Source organism: Macrotis lagotis, chromosome 6 (genome assembly GCF_037893015.1).
Source record: "Macrotis lagotis isolate mMagLag1 chromosome 6, bilby.v1.9.chrom.fasta, whole genome shotgun sequence".
Taxonomy (NCBI): domain Eukaryota; kingdom Metazoa; phylum Chordata; class Mammalia; order Peramelemorphia; family Peramelidae; genus Macrotis; species Macrotis lagotis.
Window position 1 is genome coordinate 220,348,968 of NC_133663.1, and position 18,191 is coordinate 220,367,158.

At 32.9% G+C, this 18,191-nt stretch overlaps 1 pseudogene; it reads left to right on the forward strand.

Annotated features, from left to right (window-relative positions):
- The window catches only part of LOC141491416 (ARL14 effector protein pseudogene), a 91,634-nt pseudogene that overhangs the window by 3,588 nt on the left and 69,855 nt on the right, over positions 1 to 18,191 (forward strand).

Here is an 18,191-nt window from a genome sequence, read left to right on the forward strand (position 1 = left end):
ATCCTTTCTTTTGTTTTTAGGGTGTATATTAACATATTTGTTGTATTAGCAATACTAATATACTGCAATATTTTATGGGTGAAGATGATGTTAATATAGCACCAAGAATTTCTAGGACCTAGTAAAAATAATGATGGTCATGATGCTATTATTAATCAACACTATTCTAGTGCTTTATATTTTTTCATCATCACAGCCATTCATGGCCAGAAATTGACTCTCCTTTATTCTACTGTTTTTTTAGCTATAGGCATAGATTATCATACATATTTTGTATATCCTCAATAAAGGACAAATCTATTCATTCGCTAAGGATTCCCAAGACCCTGTGCTTAATTATGCAATTTTTTTCCTTATTAGGTTGTAGCAACAATTTCATGAAATTGGTGGTATTATTAGGAATCAAACCCAAATTCTCAACATCCAAATGAATGGTTTTTCCCATAGGAGACTGCCTTATAGTCCATGGATCATCAACCAATCTCTCTGTCCTCAGGATTAGGCCTAGTTTCCTTGTATAGGAGTTGTTGAAGGAATAAAAGAATTCAAACCTATCCCTTCAAACTCCACAATCCCCATTCTTAACATATCTCTTTGTCCCCCCTAAAAAAAGACCAATAGAGCGTTTTCCCTACATGTATTTTATCTTGAGGGTTGGTATATCAAGCAAACACAAGATAAAGTTAATTGGCAGTATATAGAATTAGAAAATATCACTTGTAGAATGTACTGCTTGAACTGAATCTTGCAGGAAGCCACGGTAACTAAGTGATGGAGGTGAGGAGGGAGAACTTTCCAGGCAGTAAGTCATCCATTGCAAAGGCACCAAGCTGGAAGCTGAGGTGTTATGTGCAGGAAGAACAAGTAGATTTGTATAGCTGTAAGAGTAGAGGGTAATAATGTCTAAGAAGAGAGAAAAGGTAGGAAAGGGCCCAAAAGAACTTGTAATGCCAAACAGATAAGTTTATATTTATAATAAGGAACCACGTGAATGTTGTAAAGAAGAGGAAGAAGGTAGTAATCATTAAACTTTATAGAGGATCAGTTTAGAAAGTGTGTTTTTTTAATATTTCACTTCATTTTAAAACAAAAGCTATTTAAATTTAGTAATTAAAGTATAATTGGGCAGATAGCAACTTTATTAGTTTTGGATTTTTACTGAGTGATAATTATAGATTATAAGCCTTTGATCTTGCATTTATAACTTATTGCTAGATTAAATATTTATAATTTGTATGAAAAAGCATTAGAAAACTAAAAAGTAAATTTGCATACTTGGCTGTATTAGATACACAAGTCTAATTTTTCTGTAGCAACAGATTGTGTTTTATTATTGTTTTGTACAATTGAATTCATCTGTTACTTGTGTCAGGGAATAATAGAAACAAATGGGAGGGTCCATGGAGCACATTAGTCAAAGCTGAATTGGGAGTATTTACAGATTTCTTTTATTTTGTAGGTGGAACTCTTTCCTGGCCACTGTGTGGAGTTAATTAACCAAAAATTCCTTCATTCAGTGACAAACTCTGTGGCAAAACCAGGTAAGTCCCTTTTGCTTTTGTGAATTAAAAAATAATGATTTTAAGTCACAATTGTTTCCTTATACTTAGGTTCGTAGTTTGTTTTTCCACTTTGCATCTGGATCTCTCTTTGTTGGTATTCATGTACACTTTTCACATATATAACTAATTTTATTTATTTTTTGTTGTTTACCTTACTTTGATAATTTGATATCATGTTGCATGTGTTTGGATAATGGAACGAATTTTTACTAAATCTTTGTTTGACTTTTTAAATGTTTTCACTTAAGTATAGATTGCTATTGTGAGGTAATATAGATGGTTTTCTCTGAAAAGTTAGTAAGAAGATGAAATTGTCTAAGGATTAATATGTAAGGAATATGTTTATTTCATCAGTGCCCTATGAATCCAAAATACTACCTAAAGGAATGTTGTAGATTATCAGGGACCTGTTTTGAAATCAGTATTTTACATGTAGTATATGAAACAGTAATGGTAACAAACATATGATTCAAGTTAATCAAGAAAACATTTTTATTTTTTGTTGGGGCAGCAAAATTTCATGAAATCTAATTGATTTTTACATCATAATATATGTATATTTGCATGACCCTGGAAAAGGAATTCTCCCTTAGAGGCTTTTTTCAGAGAAAGGTGGTATACAGTTGAAGGGGAAAAATATTTCCCCTGCCATTTCATATTTGGCAGTAAACAGAGAGACAAACTATCCAGGGACCATGTTTCTGTTTGCCAGAAGCATTAGTTTGTGCCTTTTACAAGTAGATCTAGGCTATGAGTTGGACAAAAATTATGTTTTCACAAATCTATCTTCAAGGACCAGTGGTAAATGTAGAACTTTTTTAGATTAAGTAGCCTTGACTATTTTCCCAGATCAGTACATAGTGAGCTAGGCTGGCTTGGCATGTTGTGATTTGTTTTTTTTTGGTTTAGGGAAGTGTAAATCCTATGCTCCATTCGAAAACACCGAATTAGCAGGTGAGCTTTTGTATTCAAATCATGCCTGGAAAATTATTCAACTACTCTTCCATTTTCCTCATCCTTCAGCTTAGAGGAATCCTTCCTTTTCATACAATTCCATATCTGTGTGCCCAATAGTAGACAGATAATCTAGTTTTTATGGCAGTTTTACCCACTTGTACTTTTTTTAAGGCTTTAAATTTATTTTTATTAAAGATATTATTTGAGTTTTACAATTTTCCCCCATCTTGCTTCCCCCCCCCCCACAGAAAGCACTCTGTCAGTCTTTACTTTGTTTCCATGTTGTACCTTGATCCAAATTAGGTGTGATGAGAGAGAAATCTTATCCTTAAAGAGAAGTCTAAGAGGTAACAAGATCAGACAATAAGATATCTGCTTTTTTTTCTAAATTAAAGGGAATAGTCCTTCCACAGCTCCTTATCTGGATACAGATGGTACTCTCCTTTGCAGACAGCCCAAAATTGTGCCCGATTGGTGCACTGATGGAATGAGCAAGTCCTTCAAGGTTGAACATCACTCTTATGTTGCTGTTAGGGTGTACAGTGTTTTTCTGGTTCTGCTCATCTCACTCAGCATCAGTTCATGCAAATCCCTCCAGGTTTCCCTGAAATGCTGTCCCTCCTGGTTTCTAATAGAACAATAGTGTTCCATGACATACATATACCTTTGTTTGCTAAGCCATTCCCCAATTGAAGAACATTTACTGGATTTCCAATTCTTTGCCACCACAAACAGGGCTTCTATAAATATTTTTGTACAAGTAATGTTTTTACCCTTTTTCCTCATCTCTTCAGGGTATAGACCCAGTAGTGATATTGCTAGGTCAAAGGGTATGCAAATTTTTGTTGCCCTTTGGGCATAGTTCCAAATAGCTCTGCCGAAGGGTTGGATGAGTTCACAGCTCCACCAACAGTGTAATAGTGTCCCAGATTTCCCACATCCCTTCCCCACTTGTACTTTTGATACAGAAAATTGTAAATCCCCAGGGTTCAACATTGGCTCAAATGAAACAAGCCACACCCTTTAAGGTTGCTGGGCAGCTAAATGATGCAGTGGATAGAATACTGAGCTTTTGGTATGTGACCCTGGGCAGATCACTTCACTCTGTTTGCCTCAGATCCTCATCTATAAGGAGGAACTAGAAAAAGAAATGGCAAAACCAAGAAAATTCCAAATAGGATGGAGAGTTAGACATGACTGAAAAATGTCCAACATTAGGGATATTAACTAATGGGAATGTATCTTGTAGGCAGTATGTGTAGTATAGAAGTATCAGCAGTATCACTAACCAGCTTTCCAATTAGACATGTCCCAAGTGAAACCCTTTCAATTCAGTTTTCCTTATCTTTAAAATAAGGAATGAGGACTAAATAAAACTCTATGAACCTTCATGGTGCTATACTTTTAAAAGTTAGCATTTCAAACACTTTTCAAAAAAAATGTTCCCTAGAAAAGAATTCTGAAATACTTTTTTTGTGTGCTCAATTTTGAGTCCCTGACCTTAATACAGGAAGAACTGATTTCAAATTTAGCTGCAAACACTAATAACACTGTTATACTGGGCTAACTCCTTAACCTCTGCCTCTCTCAGTTTCCTCACCTATCAGATGGAAACAATAATAGCACCAATTCCTGGGATTGTGATAAAATGAGGTAACATTTGTAAAGCACTGGGATAATGCTAACTATTATTAATTTAATAAATATTCGTCAAGGGTGATAATGGCCATAAAGAAAAAGTGAACAGTTTTCATTGTAATAGTGAATTCTTGAAGTAGAGCAAATTAACCATTCTGGTTGGAAGTTCCCTTTAACTAATAACAGTATAAAATGCATGGTGTTTTACCATATTGGTATCACAAAATACATATATTTAAAAATGTTGTTGTAAAATTAGGAAATTAATTAAAAAATAGTTACATTATCAGTCCTCTCTCACATTCTCTGGTCAATAAACTCAAACACATTTGTAGGTATTACTCTATTATTAATTTCTCCTAAGAATGTGTTGCATCTGAACAATTGGATTTTTTTTCATGGAGTTCAACCTGTGTAGATAGAAATAATTAGGTGTTTAATAGCAATAGGAGTTAGGACTAAGCCTTTATGTAGCAGTGAGCCCAATGACTATCTTTTGATCTTGGTTACAATGGTTTTGTCTGTGTGAAAGCTTTTTAATTTAATGTAATCGAACTCATCTAGTTTGTTTTTAGTGATGTTCTCCATCTCTTCCTAGCTGCCTACTCTTAAAGAACTAGGTGGATTTAGATAACTCTTCTCTGTGATTTTTTTCATTTGTTTTGAATTCAACTTGCTTTTAATGATCTTTTCATTTACATTATTGTGGCTATTGTGTACATTATTGGTTTCATATAATTTCGTTCTGCTCTAGTTCTTTAAAAATCTCTTATGTTGGTTTTTCTTGGAAGGGGTAAGAAGAGGGATATATTTTAGAACAAAAAGTATGAATACTATTTTAAAAAGTTTCATGTTTCTTTGAATTTCTCGTGTTTATAATGCCTTATTTCACAGTAATATTCTATTTAAATTTTTCAACCATCCTCCAATTGATGCACAGTTGCTTTGCAATTATGTCTATTTTGAGTATATACATATATATGTATATATATATATATATATGTATATACATATATACACTTTGTTTCTGTCATTGACTTCTTTGGCACATATATTTAATAGTGAGATTCCAGGGCCAGTGGGCATGGGCAGTATCCTCATTTTTCTTGCCCAGTCTAGAACTTTTGGTCTACTTAACGGCTTTCTCATCAGTATATCCATCTTCCTATAGCCCTTTCATCATTGAATATAGTTGTCATGTATTCTTATTTCCTGGGTATGAGAAAGAGCTTGGTTATTTGTATTTTCATTTCTCCTACTATTGAAATATGATTTCATGTTATTATTTGTAGTTTGAAATTCTTTTTTCATTGATCATTTGCAATATCTGGAATAGTCTATGTTCTTCCTCCTCTGACTTCTAGATTCCCTGTTTTTCTTTTTTTTTTCTTTCACATATCCATAGTCCCATATTCTGTAAGCATTTCACTTTCTTCTTCAATTTCTCTCTTCTTTCTGAAGTTACCTCTAGTATATTCTCTTCATATCTTGTTTGTACTTAATAACTTGTATGTTGCCTCCTCTTTTGGTCTCAGATCTTCAAGAATATGTTCTAATTTTGCTTTTGATGGCACAAGCTTACTGTTTCATAAATGTTAGCTGTTAGGTAGCCATTTATTCATATTTTATAACTACGTATCAAATAGGAATGACCCCTTAATGTGACATTTATGACAAATCTTGTTCTTCTTTGTATTTTTAGGCAATTCATTTATCTTGGTTTGAAAATCAAAAGGACTTAAATAGAAGCCTCAATTAGCAAAAGCCTAAATATACTTTTTTTTGCAAGGCAAATAGGGTTAAGTAGCTTGCCCAAGGCCACACAGCTAGGTAATTATTAAGTGTCTAACACCAGATTGGAACCCAGGTACTCCTGACTCCGGGGCTGGTGCTTTATCCACTATGCCACCTAGCCGCCCCCCACATATACTTTCAAGTATGTGACAGTGAAACCTTGGGAATTCCTGACCCAGGAGAATTGTTTCTTTATAATTTCTCCAGCTATTTTTCAAGGGACAGACATCTTTATCAAGCAGCAACTTATAATATTTTCATTGTGAAAAGGCAGAAAGTGCTGGGAGGGCTGCTGCCTAGTGCTGCTCTAAGAAATGTTATATAATTTTCTCAGTGATGCCTATTTCCTCAGTGAGGATAATTTTGGTTATTGCACCTGTGATTTCATTGTATATATTGAATTTCCAGACTCTTTCTTCCAATGAGAGTTTGTACTTTCTTATTTTAGAGCAGCCTAGAGCATTGAGAGGTTAAACAACTAGCCCAGTGTCATAGTCTTTCTTTATAGCAGTAGGGACCAGAATCTAAATTTTCCTGATTCCAATGCCATCTCTGAATCTCCTGTTGCTGTTTCACAACTGCCTCAGTAGTCCATGAACAGGAATACAAAAGAATACCTTTTTTTTTTTTTTTGCAAGGCAGTGTAGTGAAGTGACTTGCGCAAGGCCACACGGCTAGGTAATTATTAAATGTCTGAGGTCACATTTGAACTCAGGTCCTCCTGACTCCAGGGCTGGTGCTTTATTCACTGTGCCACCTAGCTGCCCCCAGAAGAATTCCTTTTGTAATTTTTCAGATCAGATTATTGAAAACATTTTTAATAAGCATTAGATCCACCTGTTTGTTTTTTGTTGTTGTTGTTATTCAAATACTCAAATAAGCGAATTCTTTTCTGTTGCTTAAAATAAGACACCTGCACCTCATAGAAGTAATCTCTTATCTTTGAATAAGCAAAGCAGTGTATTTGGAGTTGACTGTACTTTTTTGGTTGTGGCCTTAACCAGTATATTGATCGACATGCCTTGCTGCTTGTTGTTTGTTCTTTTGTGGGTGGTAGTGGAAGAGCAGTGTTTAAAGCATTAAGAACATTGTGCACTCTAAGTGTAAGCAGCTTGCTGTGAAGGAATTTGCAAACATAGGACTGCTTGTTTTACTTTTTTTGGACATATATTTGACTGAATTAAGTATTTTAATGGAAAGTAGATTCAAAACCAAGTATTATAATCCCTCCCTCCCTTCATTCTTGCTTTTCTTCATTATTCCCTCCCTCTCTTCCTTTACTCATCTTCCTTCCTCTCCTTTTTCTTTTCTTCCTCTCCCCCTTCATTCTCTATACTCATGTACCCTTTCTCTTTCCCAACACCTTTATTCTCTCTCCTTCCTTACCTCTATTCTTCCCTTCTTTAGTCCCCGAATCTTCTTTCATCACTCTCCTTCCTTTATTAGTAAATCAACAAGTTTTTATTAAAAACCTACTGTTTACTCTCTACTGTGTCTAGGCACTGGGAGTATAAGTACAAAGAATTCCTAGTAGGTAGGAGCTTAGATTTTTTTCATATATTTATATATGTTAATGTATACATATAAATCTATATAGAATAGATACAGATACACACAGAAAGTGTTTTGGGGATGGGGGCACTAGTATCTGAAAGAAATTAGTATTTCATGTAGAAGTAATGTTTTGTGGCATTTTTCAGTTGTTTCGGACTTTGTAATCTCAATTGGGGTTTTCTTGGCAAATTATAATGGCACAATTTTCCATATTCTTCCTCAGTTCATTTTACAGATGAGGAAACTGAGTTTAAAGGGTTAAGTAACTCACTGTCACAAAACTATTAATTCACTTAGACCAGATTTGAATTTGGAAAGCTGAGTCTTCTTGATTCCAGGCCAGGAAGTCTGCCCATTATGCCAACCCTCTGCCCATAGTTTTCTTCAAAACTCAACTCATTTGAAAGCTTCCTCCATAAGCCAGAGAATACCATTAGAATATTATATATTTACTTATATGTGCATATATGTTGTTTCCTTCAATTCCTTGCCTTGAGGGCAGGAATTTTTACATTTTTGTCTTTATATCCTCAGTCTCTCAAATTATGGCTGAAAAATAGTTAGATACTTAATAAATGTTTCCTGATTGGTTGTTTAATCTGCAGTTCCAGTGAAGGAGGTAAAACATTCAGAAGACAGGCATATGTAATCCCTTACAATCAAAGAGTAATGTGGGCTTTCCCAAAATTCTATACTTGCTTTATAATCACAGCAGTATTATTCACTTTATCTACCCAGTTCTTATGAAGCTTATATATTATCCATTTTCATCTATATTGATAGATAATAATTAGCTGTAAAACTGAGAAGTCTTTGAAGTACCTGAATTTCTTTTATAAGGTGGGATTTTAGCTGGAACTTGAAAGAAAAAGGAAAAGCCATGGTAAAGTGAGAGAAGAGAATGCATTCTCGTCTTTGAGGACAACCAGGGGAAAATGCCTAGAGCAGACAGATGGAGAGCCTTGTTCAAGTAATAGCATTGAGACCAGGCCCCAGAAGCAAAGACTATGGGCAGGAGGAGGGTTAGGTCATGATTGTCTTTGGATGTCAACAGAGAATTCTCTGTTTGATTCTAGACACAATATAGTAAGGGAGGGACTTGGTCAGATTTGCATAGTACTAACATCACTGACAGCTGTGAACAGAGGGTGAACTGGATTGGGTACAGATTCATGGTCTCAAGATCCATTGGTAGTGAGGATGGTAATCTGTGCCAGAGTAGTGCCAGAGAAGAGGAGGAGATGGAAAAGAGAAATAGTATAGAGATAAAACCAACAGTCTTGGGGGTAAGGGATTGTGGTGCAAGATAGTGAAGAACTGAGAATGACACATTGTGAGCTTGGGAAAACTGGGAGGAATGGTAGGTGCCCTCAATCACCATTGAATAATAAAGAAATTTGGAAGGAGGGAAAGTTTAGAGGGAAATAGATCAGTTCAGTTTGGGGCATGTTGAATTTAAAATGTCTACAAGATAGCAAATTTGTGGCACTTAGTAGGCAGTTGGAGACAGGAGTTCAATGGAGTAGTTAGGTCTAGATAAATAGATTTGAGAACCATCAGCAAAGAGATGGTAATTAATTTTGTGTCAGTTGTGGAGATCACCAAAGTGAAATCGTATAGATGAAGAAGAGAACATGATCCAGCCCAGTGCTGTGGGGGTTAGCAGGTGTGACCTGGATGAAGATACAGCAAAGGAGGCAAAGAAGGAATTGACAGATAGGAGGGAAATCAGAAGACACTAGTGTCCAGAAAACCTAGATAGAAGGAACTAGCATGCAGAAGAAGATATTGAGAGGTGTTAAGGATTGCAGAAAGTTCCAAACGAATGAGGACTGAGAGACCAAAGGCCATTGGATTTGTCAAATTAGAGATCATTGGTAACCTTGAATAGAGCTAATTCTACTATATTATTCCTGTTGCTAGTATCCTTAAGAAACTACTACTACTATCATTAATATTATTACTATTATTTTCCTAGAGTCTTGAGAAAACCATTTCATTGGATTGATAAGCAAATCACGTTGTCAGATCTTATGAACTAATGAAAAATTACTTTATTAGCAATGTATAGGATCTGGAGGTATAAAAGACATAGGACATATGAACCAATTAAGAACCTGGTGCAGCAACCTAGTCATGAAGTGATCTTGGTAGTATCTACATCAGTGAAGAAAAAGGGTCATGTATCATACATGTGACAGTAGAAATGGCAAGATTCAGCAACTAACTTAATGTATGGGGTGAAGGAGAGTGAAGAGTCAGAGATAATGCCTAAGTTAGAAATCTAGGTGGCTAGTGTTATTGATGGTGCCTTCAACAGAAATATTGAAGTTTTATAAAGAGTAAGATTTGGAAGGGAGAGAGACATCAATTCTGTTTTGAAGTTGCTGAACTTATTATACCTTTGGGACATTTGGTTTAAAATGTCCATTAGGAAAATGGTTTTGTGGGACCAAAATTCAAGGGTGAGACCAAGACTAGATACATACTTATTATATACACACACATTTTATATATACATGTACATATACATGAATACAAGTCAATTCATAGAAATTATATTTAAGTTCATGAAAAATGATGACATTTCCAAGAGAAAGAATGGAAAAATAAAACCTGAAACAAATATGCTACTATCTAGATAATTGTCCAGCTATATTTTTCCCATTCTATACTGATTTCAGAGTTTGAATCAGAGTTTAGTTAACATATTGTTTATATCACATTACTTTTTATTTTTTGTATCACAAGAGTAGTAAACATTGTCTTTTTCTCTAGGATGGTAATTGTTAGGGAAACCCCCCAACCTCACTATTATAACTTCCTTTTAAAAACATATTTTAGTTTCTCTTCCTTTCATATTGTCTGTCACTAATAACAATTCCTTTATAATGAAGCCTCTCTATTGAAAGAAGCATTTTGGCTTTACGAAGTCAAGTATTAGAAATTCATGTGTTTAAAAAATCTAAACCTATTGTTTAAACAGGCTTTATCAATAAGGTTCTTCTAAATTGAGCTTGTATTAAAAAGAGTGATTGTAATGTATGAGTTCTAATACTCTTTACTCCAGAGGTTGATTTAAAAGATGAGAAGATAGTTGATAAGGGGTAGTACTAATTTTGAAAGTTGCGTTGATTTTTTTGCTATCAAAAACTATTATTCACAGGTCTGTATGATAGTGTTAATACTAAAATGATTTGTTAAAAGGAACTCTTCAAAAATTGCTTTAAAAAGTTTAAACTTTTAATTACAAATTTTCTTACTCCAGCTCCTTTTTCATCCATTGAGAAACCAAGAATTATGTGATACCCATTAAACATGTAAAGTAGGTGAAAAACAAACTTTGCAAAGACTAATATGTATATGTTGCCAAAATTCCCCTAAGAATATAGAAGCTAAAAAAAATGTGATTCAGTCTACTCTTGAGTTCTTCAGTCCTCTGAATGTATAGTAGTTTTCATCATGAATCCTCATAAGTTATTGTGGATCATTGTATTATTCAGAATAATTAAATCTGTTGTTCTCCTGGTTCTGCTTAATTCACAAAGGCATTTTCTGAAGGTTTCCTGAAACCATCTATGTCATCATTTCTTATAGCTCAGTAACATTCTATCACAGTCATATATCACAATTTGTTCAGTATCCTTCAACTTCTAAATCTTTACAGAGCTGTTATAAATATTTTTATAATGTGGGTTTATTTTCTTTGATCTCTACAACATACAGACCTAGTAGTGGTATTCCTAGGTCAAAGAGTATACTCGATTTTATCGCCCATTCAGTATAAATCCAAATTGCTTTCCAGAATGATTGGACCAGTTTTCAACTTTAGCAACAGTACATTATTTTCCCTATTTTTCCAAAACTGTTTATCACTTGTCATTTTCTTTTTCTGTCACATTAGCCAATTTCATAGGCATAAAATGTTATCTTAAAAGTGTTGATTTGCATTTGTCTAATCAATAGTGATTCAAAGTATTTTTTTTAAATTTGATTGTAGATATTTGATTTCCTATCCTGAAAACTGCCTGTTCATATACTCTGACTATTTATCAATTGAGGAATGGTTCCTATTTTCATAAATTTGGCTCATTTCCCTATTTATTTGAAAAATGAGGCCCTTGTAAGAGAAACTTGCTTTTTAAATTGAGATTTATATATAAAAAAGAGTGATTTTTTTTCAATTACCTGTTTTCCTTCTAATTTTATCTGCATTTGTTTTGTTTATGTAAAATTGTTATAAAATAAAATCCTTTTTAAGGTGATTAAAACCCCTTTTACCTCATGATACTTTCATCTTTTGTTTAATTAATTTAATTCTTCCCTTATTAATATGTCTGACAGGCACTTATTCCTATGTCCTGCTAATTTGCTTATGGTGATACCTTTTATAGCTAGATCACATACTGATTTTAATCTTCTGTTGGGATATGGTAGAGGACGTTGGTCTAGTTTCTGCCAGACTGTGTTCCAGTTTTCCCAGTAATATTTAGTGAATAGTGAATTCTCGCCACCAAACCAAGATCTTTGGGTTTATCAAATATTAGATTATTTGTGGTCATTTACTTCTGTATATTATAGCCATGCTATTCCAGAGATCTACCACTGTATTTCTTATACAGTGCCAGATTATTTTGATGATTAACACTTTTGACATAATTTGAAATCTGGTACTATTGGACCACCATCCTTCACTTTTTTTCCTTTGATTCCCTTGATATTCTTGACCTTTTGTTCTTTGAGATAGATTGTCTTTTTTTCTAGCTCTATAAAATACTTTTTTGGTAGTTTTACAGATAATACTAATGCTAATACTCCTACTGATAATAAATTAACTTAGGTAACATTATCATTTTTCTTAATATTAGATGAGTCTATCCTGAAGCAATGAATATGTTTCCACTTGTTTAGATTTGGCTTTATTTTTGGGGACTGTCTTGTAATTATGTTTGCATATATCCTGTGTGTTTTTTGGCAGGTAGACTCACAAATATTTTGTACTATTTTCAGTTATTTTAAATGGAATTTCTGTTTCTATCTCTTCCTGCTGTGTTTTGTTGGTAATAGAAGTACTGATACTTTATGTTGGTTTATCTTATATCCTACATTTTTTTGCTAAAGTTGTTAATTATTTTGACTAGTATTTTAGTTGATTCTCTATGGTTCTCTTCATATACCATCATATCATCTTCAAATAGTGATAGTTTTATTTCCCTTTTGACTTATTTTCATTCTTTTAATTTCTTGTCCTTTTTGCTAGCATTTCTAGTACTGTACAGAATAGTAATGGTAATAATAGACAACATTTCTTCACCTCTGTGATCAGGGAGGCTTCCAGTCTATCCCAATTCAGATAATGCTTGTTCTTGGTTTAATTAGATACTGCTTGTTCTTGGTTTAATTAGATACTGCTTATCATTTTAATAATAAATCCAATAATTTAATAATAAATCCAATAATTATCCATTTAAGAATAAATCCATTGATTCCTATGTTTTCTAGCATTTTAATAGGAATGCTCATTGTATTTTGTCAAAAGCCTCTTCTGCATCAATTGATGTAATCATATGGTTTATCTTGTTTTTGTTATTAATGTAGTCATTTATACTGATAGTTTTCTTAATATTTAACAAGTCCTACATTCTTGGTGAGAATCTTATCTGGCCATAGTGACATTTCATCTTTGTGTGTATATATTGCTGTACGTTTTTTGTAGTATGTCATTGAAGTTTTTTGTATCAATATTTATTAGTGAAATTAACCTGTCATTTTCTTTCTCTGTTTTTGCCCTTTCTTGAGATACTATTTTGAATAGGTGCAAGGAACAGTATAATCTTAATATATTTCAAAAAGAATTTGCATCATTTCTCAGACTTTAGACTTGCTTCACACAGCTTATAAATTGTCTTCACCTTCCTTAGAAACAAAATGTAGATTCTTTTTATTTTTAACATTGCCATCTGTCAGTGAGATTCTAAAGCTAAAAGAAGCACCTAAAGTTTGGAACTGTTGAAAAATTTTAGTTTCCCCATAATACTATGTAGCTATCCAACTATGGAAAATTCTCTTTTTCATGGCATTACCAAAAATGTTCAGTGGTTTGCTGTCATGGAAAGAAAAACAGTGTTGATATCAGTAATATGATATCAGATCATTGTATTAGTGGATGGTGCTATTTTAATTAATAATAATATCAATTCACAGTTTACAGTCTTTTATACTTTGCAAAACAAAAGAAAAGTTCTCCATTAAAGTTTTTCTTTGGAAGTGGCTTTTTTTTTTTAAGTTTTTGCAAGGTAATAGGGTTAAGTAGCTTGCCCAAGGCCACACAGCTAGGTAATTATTAAGTGTCTGAGGTGGGACTCCAGGGCTAGTGCTCTATCTATTGCGCCACCTAGCCACCCCATAAGTGCCTTTTTAAAAAATACTTATTTATCTGTTAATGAAATAATTACTAATGGAATCTCTAACTAGCATTGCCATGTATTTCTTAAATTAGTTAGGAAACCAAATAGTATTTTGAATAAACCATCATGAAGTTTATCCTTTGTCCCAGTAGATTCTTATTTAACCATATCTTTTTTTGAATTATATCTTCCCAGTCTCTTCTGGAATCCATTTCTTCCCCCTTTTGTTTTTTATCTCTTTCTTCCTGATGATTCTCTTCTTCCTTCTCCACTTTCCTTTCCCTCTTCTCTTTTCTTTCTCTCTCCCTCTCAGAAGTGTGAGCATGAAAAAGATGACAGCTCTGGTTTCTATTAAATTCCATGGGGGAGGAAGGTTTTTCATTAAAAACTTCCATTAAAGAAAAGAAACCCAACTTAAACTCCATGTAATAAAAAATTAACTATCTCCTTTGGTTTTCATAGCACTTTCTCTCTGATGGTATCTTTTTTCTTTGTCATAAAACAGGGACCAGTTCTTTATTATTAATTATTTTGCATTATTATAAACATGTCGCTTAATATAAAAAGTGTAAAATAATTTCAGATTTTGAAGTTTTTTTAAGAAAATCAAAGAATTTCATCATAGAATCATATATTTTTATTTGTAATAGGGCCTTAATAGGACTATCCAGCTTCCTTTTTCCATTGAAAAGGAATTGAAACTCAGAGAAATTTAAGTGATTTACCAGAAGTCCTTCTGGGTAGGAAACAAGATAGAACTTAGAGCTGACTCCAACTCCCAACAGCATTTCCATTATAACAAACATGGCCAATCTTCAATTCTTATATGTAAATCTATACCCTTCTTTGCTATAACTGCATGAAGAAACATCATTATTGTTACTGTTAAAATCACTGAACTGATTTCTATGCCAATTTTTATTTACTGAATTTTAAAGGGTATGTATGATTGGATTTTTTAGAAGTCAAGAACTGTTCTAAACCTGATTTCCACCCCCCCATTCTAACATAAATTAGAATGTATTGAATGAATGACTATTAGTCCTTTGCAGTCATAACTCTCAGAGCAAAAGGCTACTTGGAGGATCTCCAGTCTCATTGGAACATTGTGGGCATATATGAGTGGGGGTGAAATGGGAAAAGGAATAGATTACTCCAAAAAGCTTGCTTTCAATTCTAGGATCTGTTAAAGTTATGTAGTCTCTACTCTATTCATGTACCACCAAAGTATGTGTATATATAGTACACAGTTATCAAAAATAAAGATAAAAATTGGCATAGTACATGTAGCTCTAGATTGGTAGCTAGGATGATTTGAGTAAAGTTATAATATTTGATACTGACTATTAAGAAGGCTAGTAACTTCTCTGGACCTCAAGCATGTCTTTAAGACAATAAATTAGGAGTATAAATCTTGTAGAGTAGCAGGAAAAAATATAAGAGAAATTATTTTTGGATTATTCATTAATATTATTTCTATTACAATTCCTATAATCAATTCATATAATCAAGAATTAACTTCTATATTTCCTTAAATACAAGAGAGAAACCCATTGAATGTACACAAAAAGATATATCAGTACACAGCAAATGGCAATCAGAATATTTATTGATGAAAATCAACCATATAGGAATATAACTTACTTTTTTCCATTGTTCTTCCTTAAAGTAATCAATATATTGATACTTTATAGGGTTATAGCCTAACCTAGTTAATCACTAACTAGCTATGACCATTTTCATTAGGTTCTGAAAATTAACTTTAAATTTCATTTTCTTTCCTTTACCTTCTTTGTTTTTGTTTTCTTTCTCTAATTGCATGAAAATTTGAAATTGCTTAGTACAAACCTAGCTTCTGCATTTTTTCATAGAAATTCCCAGCTGAGCCCAGGAGAAGCTTGTTCTCCATGATCTCTCTTAATGAAACTTAACTTTTACTGTGAAACCTTCTGTTTGTATGTTGTAGTAGTAATTATCTTTTACCTATTTAGCCTCTTATCAAATGTAGATTATTTGGGGGGGGGGGTTTACTGAAGTCCTGAAATTTAGATTAAAAATTGGAATTTAGATTAAGATGGCCAATAGGTTTTAAGTATTATTTGGGAACAAAGTAAGAATAAGGTCTTAATCTCCTCTCTGCTTCTGATTTACCCTGACAAATTAGTTTTTATCTTTTCTCATCTATAAAATGTTCTCAAGGATTTCAATAAGATTAATACTATCATGTAAACTTTTTGTGTTTGTTCTTGAGACTCTCCTAGACATTAAATATGAAGTTTACCTTTTGTGTATTCAAACACTGGAAACATTCAGGACCTTTATTATTTAGGAACTGTCATTCTTGCAAAAGTCCCTTAACGAAAGTCCATTTTATCATGTTCAATAGACATTTGGACCAAAATATAGAATTGATAAGATCTTTTATTATTTTATTTTCTTAAAATAATGATATGGTAATATGTAATCTTATTTTTCAGTATAGCTTCTCTACTTGAGATGCATTTTATAACAAATGTTACAATTTGTTTTGAAATATTGAGATTAATATTTTGTCTTTATAACAATTACATTATAAGTTCTAGTTTTACATATATATTTAAAATGATATTGAAACCACTATCATTTTGATAACTAGAATATTCTTTATTCATCCTTAACTATTGCAGAAGGAGATACTCAGGTTCAAACATTTCATTTCAGTGTACTAGCATAAACCAGCTTCACTACTGTTCTTATTCAATTGTAAAACCAATTATATCATATAGGGATTCCTTATCCACTTATATTTAGAAAAATTATAGATTTTTCAAAGAAAAATCATAATTTCTTCTGAAGGGTTCCCAAGTGATTAACAATGAGACCTTTATTTCTATTTCATTTGTATGGTAGTGTTTTTTAAACTGGAAAATATTTTATAAATTTAATATCTGTAGTTTTAACTTTCTTATGGATGGATTTATTTTATTTACTGGATCAGAGTGTGAATTTGAGGACTTTGCATTGTTTTATTTTTCCGTCCATTTTTTTAAGATACCTACTAGAAGTAGTAGTTTATGGTGAAAAATTTTGTTATAAAATGAATTTACTTCATCCTTATTATCACTTGAAAAGAATAAATTTTTTCTTTTTATTCAAATACCCTTTGACATAGCTAGGCATGTTTTGTGATTATATGAAAGAGACTCTGTTCTTTTAAAATATCAGACAGTTTTGCAAAGAACTTCATTTTTTAAATTAAATTTTATTTTCTTGGAGGTCTGACTTTGTTCTCTCCCATCTTCTCCTTGCACCCTCATCCCTCACCTCATATTCCCTTGACTCCTATTGAGAAAGAAAGAAAAGCAAAACCCATGCATAATGTTTAAATTAAAGAAATTTATTTATTCTTATCTTTCTAGTGTTTTAAATGGTAATACGCATTATAACTTATCAAACTTTTTCTGCATCTAATAAAGCAATCATATAGATTTTGTTGCTTGTTAATAGTATGGTCAATTATGCTCATAGTTTTCCTTCTGTTGACATAACTATACAATCTTGCCATAAATCTAGACTGATTATAGTGCATAATCTTTATGACATGTTACTGTATTCTATTTGCTAATATTTTATTTAACATTTTTACATTAAGATTTGTTGGGGATGGTGACCTATGGTTTGACCTATGGTTTTAACTTTGATGTTTTTCCCTTTTTGAATTCTGGTCCATCATTCAGTGGATATCCTTCTCAGCATCATTTGATATGCACGCCATCTGTGCCTTTGTCTAAGTCACTGATTAAAATACTAAGCAGTGTAAGGCCACCATACATGCCTAGAACTCTCCTTTTTAGCTGGCACCAAAATATTAATGATGGCTCTTTGAGGCCAGACATTTAACCATTTAATTGTCTTCATCCAGCATACCTCTCAGTATTTTCCCCTAGAATCATATATTAAATACCTATTAATCTACTAGTGTAAGGGACAGAAAGACAAGTTCCTAACCTCAGGGAACTAAAGAAAAGGAAAAGAGGTAAAGTTAGGAAGGCCAGTTAGATTTCATTTATCCATTTGTGAGGCAATGAGTCTAGGGTGCAATTCGGGAGTTGGTTGGGGGAAGAGGAAGAAAAGATTGAAAACCAATTTTTTATATTACCACACAAAATTTGCTTGAAATATAGTTATAGTTTTCTAATGGCTTGCACCTGAAGCTAACTTGGGGTTATATTCCATGTGAACTTGGTAATAGTGTTCTTGCTCTGCTTTTTGCCTTTGAATAAGGGCCATAACCTCAGGT